We start from the raw sequence: 27,049 nt of genomic DNA on the forward strand, positions 1-27,049 counted from the left end.
TGTAAGTAAAGCAGCGGCATGTTGGGGAGAAGAACATCAAGGGAAGATGTTCTAAACAGATATCGAAATGGATTATGGTCATTGTAGTTAATTACCACGTTTGAGTTAGACTAGATTGAATATTTGCTTAATAAAAACTACAACTCAGCATCCCAAAGTTCATGACTTGATTTCTGACTTGAATTATTTGATTTCTTTAGAGAAACAGTGCGTTGGGCTCACATACACTACAAGCAGTTAGTTTTTTGTGTATATCCATTAGGTGGCTTGGTGAGCCAGAGTAGCTTACCAAGCAAGAGGGGACGAGGCATGTTTTTACTCTAGCTAGCGATGATATTTGAACCTCTGGATCTGGTGTTATATACTTTTTTATACAACGGGTGGTTCTAATCCTGAATGCTGATTGGTTAAAACCGCATTCCAACCAGTGTTTATTCCACAAAATTATCTTCACTGCAGATGTGACTCTTTAAGAGGGCCACTACGCTCCAGATCACCTTCTGTGCTCAGAGGTCCTTGATGACGATCTACCCCATCACACCACTCCTATTAATCAACTAAAACAATGGGCATTTATATACTGTGTCCCAGTATTTCTATGCATGTAATGTCTGTGAGTGAATTATGAAACAATTACTGTATGCAGATGTGCAAAAAATTGTGATGTAGATTTGTTCTTGCCATTGCTTGATATATTTTGAATAAGAATATGTTGCAAACTATGGTTGCTATGGAAACACAAAAATGTAACGAACAATGTTGTCAATATCCAAATATCATCTGCAATACTTTTTACAGTACACTCTTAGAAAAAAAGGTGTCATCTAGAACCTAAAGGGGTTATTCGGCTGTCCCCATAGGAGAACCCTTTGAAGAACCATTTTTGGTTCCAGGTAGAATCCCTTCCACAGAGATTTCTACATGGAACACAAAGGGTTTACGTGGAACCGAAAAGGGTTCTCTTAGGAAGACAGCCGAAGAACTCTTTTGGAACCCTTTTTTTCTAAGAATGTTGATAATAGGTTGTAGTCAGGTGGTCATTACCAGATTATGATGTTTTAACTATGATGACGCCTTAACTATGACCAGTAAGCTACATAATATAGTGGTCACAATTATCACAAACTGGTGGTCGTAAAAAATTAAATGTAGTTTTCAACCAGAATAAGACATGGTAAAAAAAAAAAACATACTGAGGTCTTTTTAACCAGTTTTTACCCACTGGGGTCGTTCTCCCCTGTTTTCTCTTCTGCACACTTTTTGGGGGTTGCCACTAGTTACCACAGCCACAAAGTCAAATTGTCTAGAGTTAAAATTCATAAAACAAAAATGTACTTTTTGGTCCTAATTTATGGTTAGGTTTAAGCAAAATGTTATAAGTGTGGTTAAGTTTAGGCGTAAAATCAGATTTTAAACATATAATGTTTTAAATAGGCGGGGTTTAGACATCATTTTGACTTTGGGTGTGGTAACTAGTGATGACACTTATTGGCCCCTTTGACTTTCCATACTCGGCATTGAGACGTAAAGTGAAACGTCTGCATGCATTTTACGACATTTCGCCGTGCATGTGATTTGCATATCGGATCATGTAAAATGCCAACTCTCAAGTGCCAATGATTGCAGAAAATAGTTAGCTAGAGTCGTTATCAATCGTTGTTTTTTTAGGTGCTTGTGTTTGTCTTGTTCCTTTATAAACCTTATCACACTGCGTCTGGTGTGGAGAGAGGAATAGCAGACCGTAGACAGTGGGATAGGTGTGCAGTTGCAACAACAAGCTTTGGATCGTGTGAGATGTTTTTTTTTCTTTATATCAAATCAAACCAACAGCTTCAATTGCTACCTGCAGAAGCAAACAAAACTGTTGTTCATAGAATAACATAACAGACTTCGTTGGTTTGCATCCTCTGGTTTTACCCGCACCCTTTCTGTTCAGATACAGTTCAGAGAAAATGGCGGAACTTGAGAAGGAAGGACTGAACCAAACAATGCACGAGAACCGAGATGAAGATGAGCCCCATTATACTGATGACTCTAAAACAAGCAAGATTCAGGACGACGCAAGTTTCGAGGAAAAGCTAATTGAAGAGGTCAGAAGGTACAACAATTTGTACAACACCTCATTGAAAGACTATAAAGACTTCACAATAACCAGCAACAGCTGGAAGGAGATAGCCCAAACTCTGAGAGTAGAAGAACAGGTTTGCAGGACGAAATGGAAGAAATTGAGAGACCGATATGTCAGACTGAGGAGGAAAATTAAGGGGAAGAGTGGGGGTGCAGCATCGGGAATACAAACACAAATACTCACCACACTGTCCTGGCTGTCTGGCTTTATAAAACACAAGGAGACGAAGTCAGCCTATCCACAGGTAAAAATACTACTTCTATTGTCAATTAACCTTTTCTAGCCTAGATATGTCTTTTTGCTGACCATAGTATGACGTATTTTACTGACCTCCATAGGACCAGTTGGTCATAAATCTGACCACTATAGGACCAGTTGGTCATAAATCTGACCACTATATTATGTGCTATGTTATATACTGGTCATAGTTAAAACCATCAACCTGGTAATGACCACTTGACTACAGTTTATTACCTACTATAAAAAGTATTTCTAAGGATAGTTTGATTTTTATTTTTTTCATTACATTTCTATTCGTTTCCATAGGCACCAATTAAAGTTAAATTCTGCAACATATTCTTGCATTTTAAATTAAATCAAGAAATGGCGAAAACAAATATATTTTTTTGCAAATCTGCATACAGTAGTTGTATCATAATTCACCCACAGACATGAGTAGAACGACTGGGACACAGTATATAAAGGCCCATTGTTTTATCTTCTTAATGATGAATAAGAGCTGTGTGATGGGGTAGATCCTCATCAAGGACCTCTGAGCACAGAAGGCGATCTGGAGCGTAGTGGTCCTCTTGAAGAGTCGTGTGATGGGTCAGATCTGCAGTGAAGAGAATCAGCGCATTACAGCTTTATCCATTTGAGATTTAAAAATAACTAGAAAAGGACCTTTCTGAATAAACTTTGTAAACTCAGCTGGCTAAAACTATTTCCACGGTACTAGTTCAAGACGTTTGTGGCTGTTATAGCTTAGTGAGAAAAAAAATAGCAACTTTGCGTCCTACTCCACCACGGAGATCAGGGGCATATTTTAGGACTTTCCAGAGGGCCTGCAACACATCAACCTTGTGAGTTTTCTGGCTTTTCATAACACTGTAAGCATAAAACGAGATGAAAATAAATGAACGATTGGCGTAATGTGGGCATGCAGGACAGAACAGTAACACACAGTAAAATATCTTTAACAGGCAGAATCTGCTAAACCTGTCTTGTTGTCTATGTCAATGTCTCAACTGCTCACATTTTCTTACCAACTACAATGGAACACACAAGTGGTAGCAAAGGCTTGTTTTCTCCTCTGTCCATTCATATTGAAGTGGGATGTTCATTCATTGGTCATCAGTCTGAAACATTTCAAAAGAGGATATCAAAATTAGACAGTAGTTGGATAATAAATGTGTACCTCATCTCTAAAGGATGAAATTGTGCTTAATCCTCCTTATACATGTTGTAATATTCAAACAACTTTTTCTAAACACACCGCTCCATAATCCTGAGGACATTGTCCCGGACGGAGGGTCCCCCAATTGAGGACAGCTTGGCAGTCTTAAAAAAAAAAAGAAGGGTAAATGCAAAACTAAGTATATGTAAAGAGACAATAAAATGTATTTTTTTTATGTATAAAAAAAAAACTTTCAGTGAAGTTTATTCTCACAGTGTCAATACACACACAAATCCGCATACATTCATTCTCACTGAGGGATCCACAAACAAAACACTACTGAAAACATTTAATCCCAAAACAAACTGATATTCAGAAACAACAACACAAACATAACACCCGCTATGCAGCACATTTTCTAAGATGGTCAACATACGGTTTCCAAATTCTGTCATATGTCTGGTTTATGTTTTGATTTTATAATATATAGCCTAGTCCAATGGGATGTAGCTAAATAGTTCAGTCCTCCAGTTTGTTACTGAGGGTGGATATGAGGCTTTCCAATTGATGGCTCTAAGTTTTCAGACCTAGATTTACAAAACTTTCTGATATTGATCACCAATATAACAATTTACCAACAGACTTAATGAAGATGTGAGACCTGATGCAGAGAAAACGTTAATGATCATCAGCATAGCTAGTACAAGAGGTGGGACCAAGTCACTATTATTCAAGTCACAAGCAAGTCACAAGCAAGTGACAAGGTCCGAGTCCCAAAGTTTAACAGGTTTTTTTCAAGTCAAGTAAAAAAGTCGGAAGTTTACATACACCTTAGCCAAATACTCAGTTTTCACAATTCCTGACATTTAATCGCCAAAAATATTCCTTGTCTTTGGTCAGTTAGGATCACCACTTTATTTTAAGAATGTGAAATGTCAGAGTAATAGTAGAGATAATGATTTATTTCAGCTTTTATTTATTTCATCACATTCTCAGTGGGTCAGAAGTTTATATACACTTAATTAGTATTTGAGATTCCGAAAGATTGGAAAGCTGCCTCTTCAAAGGGGGTGACACTCTAGACCCAAACTGCTACAGACCTATATCTGTCCTACCCTGTCTTTCTAAGGTATTCGAAAGCCAAGTTAACAAACTGATTACCGGCCATTTTGAATCCCACCGTACCTTCTCCGCTATGCAATCTGGTTTCAGAGCTGGTCATGGGTGCACCTCAGCCACGCTCAAGTTCCTAAACGACATCATAACCGCCATTGATGAGACATTACTGTGCAGCCGTATTCATTGACAGAGTCGAAAGCCTTGGCCAGGACGATCACCACATCCTCATCGGCAGACTCGATAGCCTTGGTTTCTCAAATGATTGCCTGGTTCACCAACTACTTCAGTGTTCAGTGTGTCAAATCGGAGGGCCTGTTGTCCGGACCTCTGGCAGTCTCTATGGGGGTGCCACAGGGTTCAATTCTTGGGCTGACTCTCTTCTCTGTATACATCAATGATGTCGCTATTGCTGCTGGTGAGTCTCTGATCCACCTGTACGCAGACGACACCATTCTGTATACTTCTGGCCCTTCTTTGGACACTGTGTTAACAACCCTCCAGACGAGCTTCAATGCCATACAGCTCTCCTTCCATGGGCTCCAACTGCTCTTAAATACAAGTAAAACTAAATGCATGCTCTTCAACCGATCACTGCCTGCACCTGCCCGTCCGTCCAGCATCACTACTCTGGACGGTTCTGACTTAGAATATGTGGACAACTACAAATACCTAGGTGTCTGGTTAGACTGTAAACTCTCCTTCCAGACCCATATGAAACATCTCCAATCCAAAGTTAAATCTAGAATTGGCTTCCTATTTCGCAACAAAGCATCCTTCACTCATGCTGTCAAACACCCTCGTAAAACTGACCATCCTACCGATCCTCGACTTCGGCGATGTCATCTACAAAATAGCCAATACCCTACTCAATAAGTTGGATGCAGTCTATCACAGTGCCATCTGTTTTGTCACCAAAGCCCCATATACTACCCACCACTGCGACCTGTACGCTCTCGTTGGCTGGCCCTCGCTTCATACTCGTTGCCAAACCCACTGGCTCCAGGTCATCTACAAGACCCTGCTAGGTAAAGTCCCCCCTTATCTCAGCTCGCTGGTCACCATAGCAGCACCCACCTGTAGCACGCGTTCCAGCAGGTATATCTCTCTGGTCACCCCAAAACCAATTCCTACTTTGGCCGCCTCTCCTCCCAGTTCTCTGCTGCCAATGACTGGAACGAACTACAAAAATCTCTGAAACTGGAAACACTTATCTCCCTCACTAGCTTTAAGCACCAGCTGTCAGAGCAGCTCACAGATTACTGCACCTGTACATAACCCATCTATAATTTAGCCCAAAAAACGACCTCTTCCCATACTGTATTTATTTATTTTGCTCCTTTTCACCCCATTATTTCTATTTCTACTTTGCACATTCTTCCACTGCAAATCTACCATTCCAGTGATTTACTTGCTATATTGTATTTACTTTTGCCACCAAGGCCTTTTTTTGCCCCTACCTCCCTTATCGCAGCTCATTTGCTCACATTGTATATAGACTTATTTTTCTATTGTATTATTGACTGTATGTTTGTTTTACTCCATGTGTAACTCTGTGTTGTTGTGCGTGTTGAACTGCTTTGCTTTATGTTGGCCAGGTCGCAATTGTAAATGAGAACTTGTTCTCAACTTGACTACCTCTTTAAATAAAGGTGAAATAAAATAAATAAATACATTTGGTAGCATTGCCTTTAAATTGTTTAACTTCGGTCAAATGTTTCGGGTAGCCTTCCACAAGCTCCCAACAATAAGTTGGGTGAATTTTGTCCCATTCCTCCTGACAGAGCTGGTGTAACTGAGTCAGGCTTGTAGGCCTCCTTGCTCGCACATGCTTTTTCAGTTGTGCCCACAAATATTCTATAGGATTGAGGTCAGAGCTTTGTGATGGCCACTCCAATACCTTGACTTTGTTGTCCTTAAGCCAATTTGCCACAACTCTGGAAGTATGCTTGGGGTCATTGTTCGTTTGGAAGACCCATTTGCGACCAAGCTTTAACTTCCTGACTGATGTCTTGAGATGTTGCTTCAATATATCCACATACTTTTCCTGCTTCATGATGCCATCTATTTTGTGAAGTGCACCAGTCCCTCCTGCATTAATGCACCTCAACAACATGATGCTGCCACCCCCATGCTTCACGGTTGGGATGGTGTTCTTCGGGCTTGCAAGCCTCCCCCTTTCTCCTCCAAACATAACAATGGTCATTATGGCCAAACAGTTCTATTTTTGTTTCATCAGACCAGAGGACATTTCTCCAAAAAGTACGATATTTGTCCCCATGAGCAGTTGCAAACCGTAGTCTGGCTTTTTTATGGCGGTTTTGGAGCAGTGGCTTCTTCCTTGCTGAGCAGCCTTTGAGGTTATGTTGATATAGGACTCGTTTTTACTGTGGAAATAGATACTGGAGGAAACAGGTACAAAATTATCTTCACAAGGTCCTTTGCTGCTGTTCTGGGATTGATTGCCACATTTCGCACAAAAGTCTGTTCATCTCTAGTAGACAGAACGCGTCTCCTTCCTGAGCGGTATGACGGCTGCGTGGTCACATGGTGTTTAGACTTGCGTACAATTGTTTGTACAGGTGTTTGGAAATTGCTCCCAAGGATGTACCAGACTTGTGGAGGTCTACAATTTTTTTTTCTGAGGTCTTTGTTTATTTCTTTAGATATTCCCATGATGTCAAGCAAAGAGGCACTGAGTTTGAAGGTAGGCCTTGAAATACATCCACAGGTACACCTCCAATTGACTCAAATAGCCCATCAGAAGCTTCTAAAGCCATGACATTATTTTCTGGAATTGTCCATGCTGTTTAAAGGCACAGTCAACTTCTGACCCACTGGAATTGTGATCCAGTGAAATAATCTGTCTGTAAACAATTGTTGGAAAAATGACAAGTGTCATGCACTAAGTAGATGTCCTAACCGACTTGCCAAAACTATAGCTTGTCAACAAGAAATTTGTGGAGTGGTTGAAAAATGAAATTTAATGACTCCAACCTAAGTGTATGTAAACTTCAGACTTCAACTGTATGCAATGACTTGTTCAACGATAAATCTTTGTCTATTTATTGACCTGACAGCCCTTTTCATTATTTTCTTTACAACACATTTTGATTATTTAATTGTCAAAAATAAAATAATATGGACCATGTACCAGTCTTAAGGGGCATGAGATCAGCATGGCAGGTTGATGGGCTCAGTGTACATTTATTTACAGGTTAAAGCACCATATTATACCAAATATACAAGGAGATTTATCAAATGTACACAGACAATAGCCCAAAAGAAATAGGACAGGTTAAGCTTGATACAGAGGCTATCTGAACGGACACTGGTAGAGGGCAAGACTGCACAGCCTCCCGTTGAGAAACCAAATAGAATCTTTCTAACAGCAGCTCAGAGGTACATGCATTCATGCATTCGGAAAGTATTCAGACCGCATGTCTTTTTCCAAATGTTCTTACGTTACAGCCTTATTCTAAAATGGATTAAATAGTTTTCCCCCTCAATCTACACACTACCCCATAATGATAAAGCAAAAACAGGTTTTTAGTTTTAATTTTTAAAATGAACTGCTATCACATTTACGTACGCATTCAGACCCTTTACTCAGTACTTTGTTGTAGCTCCTTTGGGAGCGATTACAGCCTCGAGTCTTCTTGGGTATGACTCTACAAGCTTGGCACACTTGCAATTGGGGAGTTTCTCCCATTCTTCTTTGCAGATCTTCTCAAGCTCTGTCCGGTTGGATGGGGAGCGTCGCTGCACAGCTATTTTCAGGTCTCTCCAGAGATGTTAGATCAGGTTCAAGTCTGGGCTCTGGCTGGGCCACTCAAGGACATTCAGAGACTTGTTCCCGAAGCCACCCCTGTGTCGTCTTGGCTGTGTGCTTAGGGTCGTTGTCCTGTTGGAAGGTGAACCTTCGCCCCAGTCTATCATCAAGGATCTCTCTGTACTTTGCTCCGTGCATCTTTCCCTCGATCCTGACCAGTCTCCCAGTCCCTGCCGCTGAAAAACATCCCCACAGCATGATGCTGCCACCACCATGCTTCACCATAGGAATGGTGCCAGGTTTCCTCCAGATGTGACGCTTGGCATTCAGGCCAAAGAGTTCAATCTTGGTTTCATCAGACCAGAATCTTGTTTTTCATGGTCTGAGAGTCCTTTAGAGTCCATGTGCCTTTACCTAGGAGTGGCTTCTGTCTGGCCACTCTACCATAAAGGCCTGATTTTGGTGGAGTGCTGCGGAGTTGGTTGTCCTTCTGGAAGGTTCTCTCATCTCCACAGAGGAACTCTGGAGCTCTGTCAGGGTGACCATCGGGTTCTTGGTCACCTCCCTGACCAAGGCCCTTCTCCCCCACGATTGCCCAGCCAGCTCTTGGAAGACTCTTGGTGATTCCAAACTTCTTCAATTTAAGAATGATGGAGGCCACTGTGTTCTTGGGGACCTTCAATCCTGCATACATTTTTTTTGGTACCCTTCTCCAGATCTGTGCCTCAACAAAATCCTGTCTCGGAGCTCAACATACAATTCCTTCAACCTCACGGCTTGGTTTTTGTTCTGACATGCACTGTCAACTGTGGGACCTTTTATATAGACCAGTGTGTGCCTTTCCAAATCATGTCCAATCAATTGAATTTAACACAGGTGGACTCCAATCAAGTTGTAGAAAGATCTAAAGAATGATCAATGGAACAGGATGCACCTGAGCTCAATTTCGAGTCTCATAGCAAAGGGTCTGAATACTGTTTTTTATAAATTTGCAAACATTTCTAAAAGTCTGTTTTTCGCTTTGTCATTATGGGCTATTGTGTGTAGATTGAATAAGGCTGTAATGTAACAGAATGTGGAAAAAAGTCAAGGGGTCTGAATACTTTCTGAATGCACTGTATATGCACTTCCCAGCAAACATGACCCCATTCGGTGGGCAAGGTGGCCAACGGCTAGCCCACACCAAGCCCACCCGACACAGGCTAGCTCACAACAAGCCCACCTCCGGTTATCCCGCACCAAGCAGAACGCGGGCCGGCCCGCACCAAGTCCAGCATGGGCTAAAGGCATCCGCATGCTTCCCAGGCGATACAGTTCGGTAGAGTTTGTGCATATATTATTTTGTGACGTTTTGGACTTCGGTGAGGTTTCATTCGGCTGTTTGGGCACACATGTTTTTCTAAAGGCAAACTGAAGCTCTGAGCCGGCGTCTATGCCCTTTCGTCTGCGATTGATCAACAGTGGGGATTCTTCAATAAAGTCTTTGTTGTCATTCAACGAGAGACTACTCGTTTTCATGCAAATTTTTTTATTGAAAAATACTGCACCAAACATCTTGGATGTAAAATTGCATGACTAAGATCTCTGACTATTGTTGGGTGTCTGAAAATGGACAAACAGTATTATTGTCGCTTTTTTTTCTTGTTTTTCAAGCGAATGTCTTTTTAAGGGAGTATGCAAGCACACTGGTTCGGCTAGCCGAGTTCGGCTAGGTGCCAGCCGAACTGAAGCATGCTGACGTCTTAGCCCACACCAAGCGCAGCTAGAGGCGGGGGCTCATTATAATATTTGGGGATAGGGTTTGCGCAGTTATTTTTGGGCAACTGTTACTGAGGGTTGTTCCAGTTTTAAGTATTATGTTGTGTGATAGCCTAAAATTTGGTATCTTGTACACTGCAAATGATAGTCTTTAAAAATACTTAAATAAGTGCATGTGACACATCTGAAACCTACCAGTTTCTCACTTAAAAATATATGTAAGATAGTAACAACTTGGTTGTCTTTCTGATGCAATATATCATGTTCCCTAAACACCTATAAGGCTTTATGCATTTAATTAAATTGTAATAAAGACATTCTAATTAAAGAGCAAGGTGCACCTCCCGATTGGTGCAGCGTTCTAAGGCACTGCATCACAGAGTTGTGGTGTCACTACAGCCTGGGGTTAGATCCCAGGCGGTGTCACAACCGGCCGTGACCGGGAGTCCCATAGGGTGGCGCACAATGTAGAAAATAGTAAAAATAAAGAAAAACCCTTGAATGAGTAGGTGTGTCCAAACTTTGTGTGTGTGGGGCTCTGCCAAAACGGGTGGGTCTCTGCCAAAACTTAAGAATGGGAAGCATGGAAATGGTGCACATAGAACATATCTACCTCTTTTTTAGACTTGCTTTGAATGAGAATTACAGATCTATAACTCACATTTCTATGTGAATTTGGTTGGGTTGACCAAAAAGTGACACAGCAGCTTTAACAAAAAATACAAAATGCAAGCTTCATAAGTAAATAAGCAATTTCAAGCAATTTTCGCCTACCATGCTAGTAGGCCTAACTGTTGCTTGATGCCACATTGCTGGTGAGCTTGCAAAGTAAACAGTTAATATTCTTGATCACCAAACCATTTTTGGAGCTGCATATTTATTTATGGCAATCCTCTCTCCCTACAAATTGATGTTTGACTGCCCCCGATCCAATAGCTGTACAGCTATATGTTCACTAGCTCACCGGACCTGTGCTGACCTGTGCTAAGTTTGCTGGTCCAATCAGAGGACCAAGTGTGCGTTTCAATAGCCAATCTGTTGCACATTTTGTTGCTAGGGGAATCCATGGAGACTCTGCCACAAAATTAGTGACAAAATGTTACAAAACCTGGCCAGATAATTTCAAGTCATCAGTCTCAAGCCAAGGTCCCAGGTCTTGAGCCTCCAAGTCAAGTCTAGTTATTTTATATCAAGTTGAGTCTCAAGTCATCAAATTTGTGACTCAAGTCTGACTCGAGTCCAAGTCATGTCACTAGAATCCTCAACTCTGACTAGTACAAACCTAGCTCTTACCAAGCTGGTTAGTAGGAATCATTACACATTGAAGATCAGAGAAAAAAATATTTGAAACTTACTGTCAATGACTATGGATTTAAGGAGGGGTGGTTCTGTTCTCTCCTTTCGCTGGGATGTGGCTGAAAAGGTCACCGGTAACTGAGTGGGTAGCCAAGCACTGGAAAACATCTCCACTTCGCTGACCCTCAACACTGGGGCCCCACAAGGGTGCGTGCTCAGCCCCCTCCTGTACTCCTTGTTCACCCATGACTGCGTGGCCATGCACACCTCCAACTCAATCGTCAAGTTTACAGATGACACAACAGTAGTGGGCTTGATTACCAACAATGACGAGACAGCCTACAGGGAGGAGGTGAGAGCACTCGGAGCGTGGTGTCAGGAAAACAACCTCTCACTCAACGTTAACAAAACAAGATGATCGTGGGCTTCATGGAAACCGTAGAGGGAGCACCCCCCCTATCCACATCGAAGGGACAGAAGTGAAGGTGGAAAGTAAAATAAAAAAATTAAGTTCTTCGGCATACACGCATCACAAACAAACTGAAATGGTCCACTCACACAAACAGTGGTGAAAAACCTCAGGAGCCTGAATAAATTTGGCTTGTCACCTAAAACCCTGACAAACTTTTACAAATGACACAATTGAGAGCATCCTGTCGGGCTGTATCACAGCTTGAAGGTGCGGTGGGATTCGAAATGGTCGATAATCTGTTTGTTGACTTGGCTTTCAAAGACCTTAGAAAGGCAGGGTAGGATAGAAATAGGTCTGTAGCAGTTTGGGTCAAGAGTGTCCCCCCCCCCCCTTTGAAGAGGGATGACCGCAGCTGCTTTCCAATCTTTGGGAATCTCAGACGACACGAAAGAGAGGTTGAACAGGCTAGTAATAGGGGTTGCAACAATTTCGGCAGATCATTTTAGAAAGAAAGGGTCCAGATTGTCTAGCCCGGCTGATTTGTAGGGGTCCATATTTTGCAGCTCTTTCAGAACATCAGCTGGCTGGATTTGGGAGAAGTAGAAATGGGGAAGGCTTGGGCGAGTTGCTGTGGGGGGTGCAGTGCTGTTGACCGGGGTAGGGGTAGCCAGGTGGAAAGCATGGCCAGCCGTAGAAAAATGCGTATTGAAATTCTCAATAATAGTGGACTTTATCGGTGGTGACAGAGTTTCCTATCCTCAGTGCAGTGGGCAGCTGGGAGGAGGTGCTCTTATTCTCCATGGACTTTAGTGTCCCAGAACTTTTTTGAGTTTGTGTTGCAGGAAGCAAATTTCTGCTTGAAAAAGCTAGCCTTGGCTTTTCTAACTGCCTGTGTATATTGGTTTCTAACTTCCCTGAAAAGTTGCATATCACGGGGTTGTTCAATGCTAATGCAGAACGCCACAGGATGTTTTTGTGTTGTTTAAGGGCAGTCAGGTCTGGAGAGCACCAAGGGCTTAATCTGTTCCTGGTTCAAAATTTATTGAATGAGGCATGCTTATTTAAGAAGGTGAGGAAGGCATTTCTTTAAATAACCAGGCATCCTCTACTGACGGGCAATGAGGCAGTGATCGCTGAGGTCTTGGTTGAAAACAACAGGTGTATTTAGAGGGCAAGTTGGTTAGGATGATATCTATGAGGGTGCCAGTGTTTACGGCTTTGGGGTGGTACCTGGTAGGTTCATTGATAATTTGTGTGAGATTGAGGGCATCAAGCTTAGATTGAAGGATGGCTGGGGTCTTAAGCATGTCCCAGTTTAGGTCACCTAGCAGCACGAGCTCTAAAGATAGATTGGGGCAATCAGTTCACGTATGGTGTCCAGAGCACAGCTGAGGGCGGTCTATAGCAGACGGCAACGGTGAGAGACTTGTTTTTAGAGGTGGATTTTTAAAAGTAGAAGTTCAAATTGTTTGGGTACAGACCTGGATAGTAGGACAGAACTCTGTAGGCTATCTCTGCAGTAGATTGCAACACCGCCTCCTTTGGCCGTTCTATCTTGTCTGAAAATGTTGCAGTTAGGGATGGAGATTTGAGTTTTTGGTGGTCTTCCTAAGCCAGGATTCAGACACGGCTAGGACATCCGGGTTGGCAGAGTGTGCTAAAGCAGTGAATAAAACCAACTTAGGGAGGAGGCTTCTGATGTTAACATACAGGAAACCAAGGCTATTACGGTTACAGAAGTCATCAAAAGAAAGCGCCTGGGGAATAGTAGTGGAGCTAGGCACTGCAGGGCCTGGATTCACCTCTACATCACCAGAGGAGGAGTAGGATAAGGGTATGGCTAAAAGCTCTGAGAATTGGTCGTCTAGGACGCCCGGAAGAGAGAGTAATAGGAGCAGGTTTCTGGGGGCTATAAAATAGCTTCAAGGTATAATGTACAGACAAAGGTATTAGTAGGATGTGAATACAGTGGAGGTAAACCTAGGCATTGAGTGATGATGAGAGAGATATTGTCTCTAGAAACATAATTGAAACCAGGTGATGTCATCGCATGTGTGGGTGGTGGAACTGAAAGGTTGGATAAGGTATAATGAGCATGGCTAGAGGCTCTACAGTGAAATAAGCCAATAAACACTAACCAGAACAGCAATTTACAAGGCATATTGACATTAAGGAGAGGCATGCTTAGCCGAGTGATCATAAGGGTCCAGTGAGTAGTGAGGTCGTTTGGGGTCACGGTGATTCAGACAGCTAACCGGGCCATGGGTAGCAAGCTGGCAGAAGATGGTCTGTTTTTAGCCACCTTGTGCGTTTCCGTCAGTAGATTAGTGGGGTTCCGTGTGGTAAAGGGGACCAATCCAATTGGCGAAATAGTTATAGTGGCCCAAGAGAATTGTCTGATAGACCTATTCCGATAGCAGCCGATAAGACAGCTAACGATTAGCGGGCTGCAGATGGGCGTTCAGGTTACGTCGCGACGGAGGGCCCAGTTGGATAACTCCCTCGGGCAGATAACGTCGGTAGTCCAGTCGTGATGGCCAGGTGTGGCTCCGCATCGACAGTAAAACTGGTCCGGATAGGTGATTGTAGCCCAGGAGTGACTGATGGAACTATTCAGCTGGCTAGCTCCGGAATAGTTGATGTTTGCTCCGGGACTGACGTTAGCCAATAGTCACTCGGATAGCAGCTAGCTAGCTGCAAGATCCAGGTGTAAATGTCCAGAGCTTGCGGTATAAATCAGGGGATATGGAGAGAAAATAGGTCCTTTATGCTCTAGTCTGAGTCTCGTTATACCATCTATTGTACCTGCTTATGCCGCTTGGCCATCGCTCATCCATATACTTACATGTACATATTCTCATTCACCCCTTTAGATTTGTGTATTAGGTGGTTGTTGGGGAATTGTTAGATTACTTGTTAGATATTACTGCACTGTCGGAACTAGAAGCACAAGCATTTCGCTACACTCGCATTAACATCTGCTAACCATGTGTATATGGCAAATAAAATTTGATTAGATGTTTAACCTACAATTTCTATCGACTCCACAGATTGCGAGTTGAAGATAAATACTTTTACTAAGAGTATTAGTAATTGACTGACCCGGTCTCTCCAAATCTCCCAAGAGTACTATTTCTATGGTCAATTTTAGAACAATATTATGCATTTTAGCCATTCCTGAGACGAGAAACAGGCTACCAGAGGGCAGAGCTTCAATGATTGTATGCCCCAAATATTCAACTTTTTGTTGGTGGCAAGAATACTATATAATAATTTTAGCTGGAAAGCACGAAGTCTTGAATCTTGCGTGGTTTTATATATCAACTCATACACCCTGTACCATGGAATCGGTACCTCAAAAATCTCTTCCCAGCTATTTTGTCATCTGTATGGCACAGCCGTCAACATCCTGTAATTAACAGGCTGCTCCGTGAACTCTCGCGTCAACAAAGCTTTGGTTTTCTATAGTATGTAAAGTTGGCTAGTTAGCTGATAAGCAGCTCATTCTATTCAGCACCTACTGGACCGCTGCATCAAAGAGTCAGACAACTTTATTCTTTCAAACACACGGTTCTTTCTAAACAAGTCTGCTCTGGGCTTGATAGATACTGACCACGAATAGGAGATTTGATGTGTAATGTAATAAGCAGTAAATATTCAATGTTGTCTGCACTTAGCTAGCTACCATCCCATAACATACAGTGCCTTGCGAAAGTATTCGGCCCCCTTGAACTTTGCGACCTTTTGCCACATTTCAGGCTTCAAACATAAAGATATAAAACTGTATTTTTTTTGAAGAATCAACAACAAGTGGGACACAATCATGAAGTGGAACGACATTTATTGGATATTTCAAACTTTTTTAACAAATCAAAAACTGAAAAATTGGGTGTGCAAAATTATTCAGCCCCTTTACTTTCAGTGCAGCAAACTCTCTCCAGAAGTTCAGTGAGGATCTCTGAATGATCCAATGTTGACCTAAATGACTAATGATGATAAATACAATCCACCTGTGTGTAATCAAGTCTCCGTATAAATGCACCTGCACTGTGATAGTCTGAGGTCCATTAAAAGCGCAGAGAGCATCATGAAGAACAAGGAACACACCAGGCAGGTCCGAGATACTGTTGTGAAGAAGTTTAAAGCCGGATTTGGATACAAAAAGATTTCCCAAGCTTTAAACATCCCAATGAGCACTGTGCAAGCGATAATATTGAAATGGAAGGAGTATCAGACCACTGCAAATCTACCAAGACCTGGCCGTCCCTCTAAACTTTCAGCTCATACAAGGAGAAGACTGATCAGAGATGCAGCCAAGAGGCCCATGATCACTCTGGATGAACTGCAGAGATCTACAGCTGAGGTGGGAGACTCTGTCCATAGGACAACAATCAGTCGTATATTGCACAAATCTGGCCTTTATGGAAGAGTGGCAAGAAGAAAGCCATTTCTTAAAGATATCCATAAAAAGTGTTGTTTAAAGTTTGCCACAAGCCACCTGGGAGACACACCAAACATGTGGAAGAAGGTGCTCTGGTCAGATGAAACCAAAATTGAACTTTTTGGCAACAATGCAAAACGTTATGTTTGGCGTAAAAGCAACACAGCTCATCACCCTGAACACACCATCCCCACTGTCAAACATAGTGGTGGTGGCAGCATCATGGTTTGGGCCTGCATTTCTTCATTAGGGACAGGGAAGATGGTTAAAATTGATGGGAAGATGGATGGAGCCAAATACAGGACCATTCTGGAAGAAAACCTGATGGAGCATGCAAAAGACCTGAGACGGAGAATCTACAATGGAATGGTTCAAAAATAAACATATCCAGGTGTTAGAATGGCCAAGTCAAAGTCCAGACCTGAATCCAATCGAGAATCTGTGGAAAGAACTGAAAACTGCTGTTCACAAATGCTCTCCATCCAACCTCACTGAGCTCGAGCTGTTTTGCAAGGAGGAATGGGAAAAAATGTCAGTCTCTCGATGTGCAAAACTGATAGACATACCCCAAGCGACTTACAGCTGTAATCGCAGCAAAAGGTGGCGCTACAAAGTATTAACTTAAGGGGGCTGAATAATTTTGCACGCCCAATTTTCAGTTTTTGATTTGTTAAAAAAGTTTGAAATATCCAATAAATGTCGTTCCACTTCATGATTGTGTCCCACTTGTTGTTGATTCTTCACAAGAAAATACAGTTTTATATCTTTATGTTTGAAGCCTGAAATGTGGCAAAAGGTCGCAAAGTTCAAGGGGGCCGAATACTTTCGCAAGGCACTGTACATTGCATTTGAAGCGTGACTGGCTCATCTGTGGATGTACGGAGACAATTTCCAATTTTTCTTCCCTTTTTGTTGTCAGTCCTGTTGTTCCCCCAAGTGGGGATTCATGCTCTCCGATTGGGTTAAAGTCAAGTTGTTGGCCACTGACAAGTATTGCGATTCTACAAGTAGAAACGATAGGTTTGTCGCTCCGCTTTTGTTCTCGCAAGAGAAGGCCTCCCTCAGTGATAAATATCTATCGGCAGTGAGATTCTCAGTTTGTTTCATGCTTTAGATAACTGGCCAGTAGATCAGTCAGATTTCAACCCAAATAAGAATAATTTTTCATGACGTCAAAAAAGATGCCATGAAAAATACGTCCTGACCAAATTTCAAACAGGAAAAAGACGTCTTTATCATGTCATATGCCCACTGGGTAGCCTATGCTATGGTGAGCTCTAGACCTAATGAAAAACAATACATGATAATGTTGATACTGCTAGGTATTACAAATGATTAGAACTAGCTACTACTGTAAAAATGTATAGACCTAAGTTATTTGTTTAGCTATTTATTGAATGCTATCTATTCTAATTTGGACTTTAACCGTACTGAAAAGTAGACTATCTATTACAAAATGATGTTTTAGAGAACACAGATGATACTAGGCCTACTGGTAATTATGCCATTTTAAAATGTTTTTCCAGGAAGAGATGGACACCTCAGAAGACCTGCAAGATGACAACCTGATCGAGGGGGAACACTTCCACAGTTCTAATAATGAGCAGCAAGATGGAAATTTGGCAGTTAGGAGGAATGTAATATTAGAACGAACAAAATTCAACCAAAGACAACAAGAAGCAGGAGAGAGAGCTGATGATTTTATCTCAGCACTTCATTGTTTGTCAGAACATTGTGGTTATGGAGCTCTGCTCAGTGAGATGATAAGAGACCGACTAGTCGCAGGCTTACTTGACAGGAGACTGTCCAAGCAATTACAAATGGACCCAGAACTCACACTGGATAAAGCTGTCGCACGCATTCGTCAAACTGAAATTGTGGAAAAGCAACAGGACCTGCAGGAGAATATCTTCAAAGCTGCCAGCAGCACGGAAAATGAAGACCGTGTGCTTTCATGTAGAAAACATCAATGCCCAGCCAATGTCCAGTGCCAATCAGAGAAGAATCAAAACTCAGAAAGACCACAACAACACCAAACAATGCAGAAGAATGCAGGAGATCCCCTAGATACTGATGACACTGATGGCTTCAGTACTGGAGGAGAAAAGCCTCACTACTGCGCCTACTGCGGTAGGAGCTTTCAAAAAGTGAGGGATCTTATAAGACACCAGCGAACGCATACCGGAGAGAAGCCTCACCACTGCCCTGATTGCGACAGAAGTTTTGCTCGATTAGATAAGCTTAAATTACATCAGCGAACACATACTGGAGAGAAGCCTCACCACTGCCCTGATTGCGACAGAAGTTTTGCTCGATTAGATAAGCTAAAGATCCACCAAGAAATACATATAGGAGTGAAGCCTCACAACTGCCCTGATTGCAACAGAAGATTTGCTCGATTAGATAAGCTTAAGTCACACCAAAAAATACATGCAAAAGACAAACACATATTTCATTCCTCTGACTGTGTGAAAAGCTTTGTCTTATTGGAGAAGCTTGAAAAACACCAGCTGGACAATACCTTCAAAGCTACCAGCAGTGCATCCAATGTAGATCGTGTGCTCACACAGCAGAGAACATTCAGCAAAGTCAGAGAGAGTAAAAGGCAGCAGAGTAAAATACGAGCTAGAGCTCCAGGAAAGAGAGCACCAACACATAGCAAAAAAATGCAGGAGAAGGAAGAGGAGCCCCTAGATACTGATGACTCTGATGAGTGGATCGAAGGTTTCAGTCCTGGAGGAGAGAAGCCTCACTACTGCTTTGACTGCGGTAAGAGCTTTAGAAAAGTGAGGGATCTTATAAGACACCAGCGAACGCATACGGGAGAGAAACCTCACCACTGCCCTGTTTGTGACAGAACTTTCGCTAGATTAGACAAACTTAAATTACACCAAGAAATACATACAGGAGTGAAGCCTCACCACTGCCCTGATTGTGAGAGAAGTTTTGCTCGATTAGATAATCTTAAATTACACCAAAAAATACATATAAAAGAGGAACATAATGTTACACTGAACCATCAAACTGAAATGAATGTAGACTGTGTGCACACACAGCAGGGAACAGCCAGCAGAGGCAGGCAGAAGAGTAAAATGCGAGCTAGTGCACCAGGGGAAAAAATGGGCCAGTCACATCCAGGCAAATACTCCCCTTACGAAAGTTCAGTTCGAAAGAATCGACACTCAGAAAAACTGCGACTACCCCAAACTACGCAGGAGAATGAAGAGGATCTTGAAGATACTTCTGATAACTGGACAGAGAGTTTCAGTACTGTAGAGAAGCCATACATCTGCTCCGACTGCGGTAAGAGCTTCAGACTAGAGAATCGTCTTATAAGACATCAGCGAACACATACAGGAGAGAAGCCTTACGACTGCCCTGACTGTGACAAAAGTTTTGCGCGATTAGATCATGTTAAGTCACACCAAAAAACACATATGAAGGAGGAACGTAATTTCCGCTGCTCTGACTGTGTGAAAAGCTTTGTCCGATTGGAACAGCTTGAAAAACATCAGTTAACACACAAGAAAAGTTACCGCTGTTCAAAGTGTGATGAAAGGTTTTCAGACCTGGTTGACTGGAAAGCACACTTTTTAGTACACCGAGAGATCCTCCACTGTCCTGACTGTAACAAGCAGTTCTTGTACAAGGGACTTTTTGAAAGACACAGGAGAACACATTTGAGAAAAAGAGAGAAATTTCTCTGCACAATATGTGGAAAGGAGATTCACAACTTTAAAATACACATGCGAGTACACACTGGAGAGAAACCATATCACTGCACTGAGTGTGGGAAGAGTTTTGCATATACAAAATCGTACAAATCACATATACTAACACATACCTCTGGTGAAAGAGCAACCTATCCTTGTTTGGAATGTGGAAAGACTTTTACTCGCATAGATGGCATGGTGAGACACGTGAGGAGGGTTCATACTGGAGAGAGAAATCATCAGTGCGGAGACTGTGGAAAACGATTCTTTCGAAAAGAGTCACTAAAGAGACACAGTCTTGTTCACACTGGAGAGAAACCATACCAATGCTCTATCTGTGGGCAACGCTTCTCCCAAGATGGCGACAGAAAACGCCACGAGAAGAGGCACTACTCTGGTGTCTCAGAGTTCCTCGATCTATAATGCAGAAGTGGTGTTTGGTATTGCAGGAACCCACCCAATCAATGTGATTTCTAACCAGGTGGCCTGGAATTGCCACCACAGACTAGAAAATACACATAGACAGACTTCTGCTGATACACAAGTCTGAGTATTACTGTTTTCATGGAAGTATTTCTTTTTTTCAAAAGTCTTATTTTAAATGTGTTTTAATATTTTGTTTCAACAACTATCAATAGTGGTCATTGTTAAATTATGGGCCTTCCCCATTGGAGATTTTTAGTCAGCTATATTGTATTAAAGATGCACAATGCAGAAATCTCTCCACCATTTTCCTGGTTGCTGAAATTCAAATAGTTTGGCTAATTTAAATTTATGTGACAAAACAAGCAAGTATAGTGTACAATGGTACCATCTATACCGTTGTGAAATATATTTTCCAGAACAAAAAATATTGTACTTTCAGCCGGTGTACAAAAGTGAAAGACAGAACAGGAAGCATAGAAATGGCGCACATAGAACATATCTACCGCTTCTTAGACTTGCTTTTGATGAGTGACAGATCTATAACACACATTTATATGTGAATTTGGTCAGGTCGCTCAAAAAGTTATATATTGCAGCTTTAATGTTGATATTTTGTTTATCAGCTACTTTGAAAAGATGCCAATGAAAGGTTCCCAACTACAACCTTCGGGTGAATACATTTGTCTGAAATTTGCTCTTAAGTTGCAGAGGTCAAACAAATTCTCCAGCTGGCTGCCACCTATGAGAGATCAGCGACCCGGAGTTAGGACAAGGCAGGGTGGGCATCTACAGGTCAGATACACCACTGAACTCTACAGACAAAGCCCAATACCTTGCCTGGCTACCCATTGACATCAATCCAGCCAACTGACGTTTCTTCTCCACGATGAGTCTGGATTTGCCTTAGAATGTGAACACATTCTGACCTTTCTGATTGGTCCCAGAAATTGATAGGTTGGGCCAGCGCCGGCCTGCATGATGACGTTATCAACTTTTATACTTTGCGTGGTTAAGATTTGTTAGACTATCCAATAACTGATGAATTAGTTTGTACAATGCTTCTCATTTTGAAGTCACACAAATAACTTCTAGGATGGCAACGCCTTCAGAAAGTGCATACCCCTTGACTTATTCCACAATCTGTTGTTACAACCTAAATTCTAAATGGATTTTTTTTCTCATCCATCTACACACATTACCCCATAATGACAATGTGAAGACATGTTTTTTGAAATGTTAAGTATTCACACTCCTTTGCGATGACACCAAATTGAGTTCATGCGCATCCGATTTCCTTCGATCATCCTTGAGGTGTCGCTGCAACTTAATTGGAATCCACCTGTGGCCAATTACATTTTTTGGACATGATTTAGAAAGAAACACACCTTTCTTAAGGTCCCACAGTTGACGTTGCTTGTCAAAGCAGAAACTATACAATAAAGTCCAAGGAACTGTCTGTAGATCTCCGAGAGAGAATTGTGATCAGGCATATATCTGGGAAAGGGTACTGTATAAAACTATTGCTAGAGTGTTGAAAGTTTAAGAGCACAGTGGTCTCCCTCATTGGGAAATTTAAAAAATGTGGAACTACCCAGACTGCCGAGAGCTGGCCATCCGACCAAACTGAGCAACCGGGCTAAAGGACCTTGGTCAGGGAGGTGACCCAATGACCACTCTGACAGAACTACACAGTTCCTTGACTGAGATGGAAAAACCTGTCAGAAAGACAACGGTCTCTACAGACTTTACCAACCTGGGATTTACGGGAGTGGCCAGACAGAAGCAACTCCTGAGAAAAGGGCACATAACAGCACCCCTGGAGTTTGCAAAAAAGCATGTGATCGACTGAGAGAATAAGTCAAAAGATGCTCTGGTCTGATGAGACAATTTTTACTCTTTGACCTCAAATGCAAAGCGCTATCTCTGGAGAAAACCAGGCACAACTCATCACCCATCTCTACCGTGAAGCATGAATGGCAGCATCATGCTGTGGGGATGCTATTCAGCGGCAGGGATTGGGTGTCTTGAAAGGATGGGGGAGCAATGAATGGAGCCAAATACAGGCAAATCCTTGATGAGAAGCTGTGCAAATAACCTTAGACTGGGGGTGAAGATTTATGTTCCAACAGGACAATGACCCCAAGCATACAGCCAAAGCAATGCTGGAATGGCTTCAGAACAAGACTGAAAGTCCTTGAGTGGCCCAGACTTGAATCCCATTGAAAATCTGTGGAAAGACTTTAAGATTGCTGTTCAATGCCATTCCCCATCTAACTTGAGGTTGAGAAAATCACCAAATCCAGATGTGCCACGCTAATACATACATACCCAACACGACTCAAAGATGTAATCGCCGCCGAAGGTGCTTCTACAAAGTATTAACTCGGGGGTGTGAATTATAATGTAAATTAGATATTTAATTTAATAAATTTTCTAAAAACATGTATTCACTTTTGTCATTATGGTGTAGATGGGTGTGAAAAATAAATACATTGGAATTCAGGCTGAAACACAATGTGGTCAAGTGGTATCAATACTTTCTGAAGCCAATGTATGTAGCGATGAATAGAGCAGTGGAATTAGGTTCAGGGTGTCGCCAGGCAACCCAATACCATCATTAGTAAGGCTTTTAAATGTCACTAGATGGGGGACATGTTCGCATTAAAAAAATGTTTTGTGTGTTTTTGCTTTTAATCATGTTCATATTTGTATATTGTTGTTCCCTCTGTGTTATACAATCTGCCTTGCAAACTATAATTTTTAATAAAAGATAAGTGGGCATAGTTCAAATGTTGGGGAGACTCTCTTTGGCTGTGTTTACACAGGCAGCCCATTTCTGGGGTGCATTCAGTTATTTCAACGGTTTGTGCTGAATGACATGTTTTCCCAAAACGGTGCACACCGTTCAACAGCAATTCAGTACAGTACTGTTGGAGTTTAACCTCTGGGATCGGTGCCCCCCGAGCGGGACGGTTAAGCTAATGTGATTAGCATGAGGTTGTAAGTAACAAACAAAAAAAAATCAGGCAGAAAGCTTAAATTCTTGTTAATCTAACTGCACTGTCCAATTTACAGTAGAAGAATATCATGCTATTGTTTGAGGAGAGTGCACAATTATGAACTTAAATGTATTAATAAACCAATTAGGCACATTTGGGCAGTCTTGATACAACATTTTGAACAGTAATGCATTGGATCAGTCTAAAACTTTGCACATACTCTGCCATCTAGTGGCCAAAATCTTCAATGCGCCTGGGCTGGAATAGTACATTATGGCCTTTCTCTTGCATTTCAAAGCTGATGGTACAAAACTTTTTCCTTTCCCTGATGGTACAAAACTGTTTCCTTTCAAATGGTATCAAGAAAATGCATATCCTTGCTTCAGGTCCTGAGCTACAGGCAGTTAGATTTGGGTATATCATTTTAGACTAATTGAAAAAATGGTCAGATCCTTAAGAGGTCTTAATTAAACCACAGATTATCAGTTATATTGACAAGATACTCAAGTGACCGCTCTAACAATGAAAATAAATGTCTTCAAAAATAGAAGGCTCCTGAGTCGCACAGCAGTCTAAGGCATTGCATCTCAGTGCCAGAGGCATCACTACAGACACCCTGGTTCGAATCCAGGCTGTATCACAACTGGCCGTGATTGGGAGTCCCATAGGGCGGCGCACAATAGGCCCAGCGTCATCTGGGTTTAGCCTTTGTAGGCCGTCATTGTAAATAAGAATTTGTTCTTAACTGACTTGCCTAGTTATATAAAATAAAAGGCATTCGGGAGGAGGCAAAATCAGGTGGACCATTCTAGCCAAATTAGAGGACAGATAAGCATGTCAACAGGCACAACCGATGTGTTTTTTCTAAGAGTTCCTGGGATGTCACATGTCCTACTTATACCAGTACACTTATAACAACTAGGGACCATTACAAAAATTAGACCAAATAAGCCATTACATTTTTTTGTTAACGAAATTCGACACTCATAGACCGCTATACAAAAACTCACCTGCTGGAGAACACCGATTTTGGGCCCAGTTATCCCTCTCGCTTTGTCTCTTCCTCTCCATACTGAACACACCCCAGAATTGGTCTGCCTATGTAAGTCCAGCCTTTTAATAGTAAATCTGTAGTCATTCTCCAGCCATTACTGTATTCTTATAGATGGCACGGTATATAAGAGTATAATCCAAATGTCTTACCAGTAAAACAAACAGAAAGGAAACACCAACATGTAGAAGAGAGATCAGCGTCACTAAATGACCAGTGTTGGGTTCCTTGGTTTTTATTACAAAATAATGATTTCCCACAATTAACAGTACATATTTAGCCAAAACAAAGAACGGAAACAGCCAGCGGTTGGCAATGGATGACTAACAGTGTTTACTCCAGAACAGACCACAGCAGAGAAAACAGGAGTTAACTACAGCAGGGGTGGCCAATCTGACCCTAGGCTTTGTTCCAGTCAAGCAGTCTGATTCAACAAGCCCATGAATCATGATCTTTATTAAAGACTGACTAGATGAAATGGGTGTATTGCTAGAAAAAAAAACTGCACCCACAGACCTTTTGTGGATAAGATTGGTCACCCTGAACTACAACATTCTAGTCATATGCCTGCTGCCTTTCAAGTCGCTGTTACAATCAATTTGAGTGATCACGGAACTCCCAGTGCCGTCTGTCGCTGATACGTCCCCACCAGTCCTCACCCACACATCCCTTAACTCCACATCACGCTCACAAGGATGCAACGTTCTGAATGTTGCAGGTAAATTGTAGAGATATGAATCCCTATTTTACTACATGACAGAACTAATGTCTGTTTCACATTAAATAAAATGTCGCTCCAGTCCTCTTTGTATTGTCATTAGGAGATTGAATCAGATCGATTGGCCAAAACCACCTTTCCCTGAGTTTGACACAGGCCATGGACAACTGAAGTCTAAAGCACAGAAACAGAAGGCATAGAACAGGACAGAACTCTCATCTCATAACTTAAGCTGCTATTTATCAGTGTGATTTAACTCCTAAGCCCAAACCTCTACCCACAGACAGTCGTTTAATAAGGTGTCCTAATCAGTACAAACATGGATGGATCAAAAATATTGGAGGTGGGAACTGTTGGAATAGTCTGATTTTTCAGACCCACACCATCCACTAACAGTCACCCCACACCATCCACTAACAGTCACTCCATATCATCCCTACCCAGCACCCCTTCCCTATCCCGTATCCTTGCCACTCTCAACAGAGAAAATACAAATAAATGGAAAATGAATGATTGAATTGAGTATTGGTTTGCAGTCCGTCTATCATTGCTGTTCCAAAGGAGAACAGCATTGTCTATTAACATGGTTCCATCTTTTGTTGCTGCTACAGCCACATCTTCCATCCGCTGGCCTCACAACTCTGTATGTGTATCATCTGGGAGAGAGAGGGGAGGAAGAAGAGGGATTAGTCAACTGTGTATGTATGTATGTATGTATATTTTTGTATACTACCGTTCAAAAGTTTGAGGTCACTTAGAAATGTCCTTGTTTTTAAAATTAAAGCACATTTTTTTGACCATTAAAATAACATCAAATTGATCAGAAAATGACTATTGTAGCTGGAAATGGCACATTTTTATGGAACATCTACAGAGGCCCATTATCAGCAACCATCACTCCTGTGTTCCAATGGCAAGTTGTGTTAGCTAATCCAAGTTAATCATTTTAAAAGGCTAATTTATCATTAGAAAACCATTTTGCAATTATGTTAGCACAGCTGAAAACTGGTGTTCTGATTAAAGAAGCAATAAAACTGGCATTCTTTAGACTAGATGAGTATCTGGAGCATCAGCATTTGTGGGTTCGATTACAGGCTCAAAATGGCCGACAAACTCGAATCCGACCATCACCCCTGGTGAGACAAAACCGCGACTCGTCAGTGAAAAGCACTTTTTGCCAGTCCTGTCTGGTCCAGCGACGGTGGGTTTGTGCCCATAGGCGATGTTGTTGCTGGTGATGTTTGATGAGGACCTGTCTTCCAACAGGCCTTACAAGCCTCTGTCAGCCTATTGCAGACAGTCTGAGCACTGATGGAGGGATTGTGCGTTCCTGGTGTAACTCGGGCAGTTGTTGTTTCCATCCTGTACTTGTCTCGCAGGTGTGATGTTTGGATGTACCGATCCTGTGCAGGTGTTGGTACATGTGGTCTGTCACTGCGAGGGCGATCAGCTGTCCGTCCTGTCTCCCTGTAGCTCTGTCTTTAGGCGTCTCACAGTACGGACATTGCAGTCCTCATGCCTCCTTGCAGCATGCCTAAGGCATGTTCACGCAGATGAGCAGGGCCCCTGGGCATCTTTCTTTTGGTCTTTTTCAGAGTCAGTAGAAAGGCCTCTTTAGTGTCCTAAGTTTTCATAACTGTGACCTTAATTGCCTACCGTCTGTAAGCTGTTAGTGTCTTAACGAACATTCCGCAGGTGCATGTTCATTAATTGTTTATGGTTCATTGAACAAGCATGGGAAACAGTGTTTAAACCCTTTACAATGAAGATCTGTGTGAATGATCTTTGAAAGACAGAGTCCAGAAAATGTTCTTTTTTGCTGA

The 27,049-nt window shown here is 42.0% G+C and overlaps 1 long non-coding RNA gene across 1 annotated transcript; it reads left to right on the top strand.

The window, feature by feature from the left end:
- The first annotated feature begins 1,535 nt into the window (after nt 1-1,535).
- Nucleotides 1,536-25,547, top strand: LOC115129795 (uncharacterized). The gene is made up of 2 exons (XR_010463981.1): nt 1,536-2,372; nt 17,846-25,547. It is a non-coding gene; the product is annotated as an uncharacterized LOC115129795 (long non-coding RNA).
- The last annotated feature ends 1,502 nt before the right edge of the window (nt 25,548-27,049 follow it).

Source organism: Oncorhynchus nerka, linkage group LG5 (genome assembly GCF_034236695.1).
Source record: "Oncorhynchus nerka isolate Pitt River linkage group LG5, Oner_Uvic_2.0, whole genome shotgun sequence".
Lineage (NCBI taxonomy): Eukaryota > Metazoa > Chordata > Actinopteri > Salmoniformes > Salmonidae > Oncorhynchus > Oncorhynchus nerka.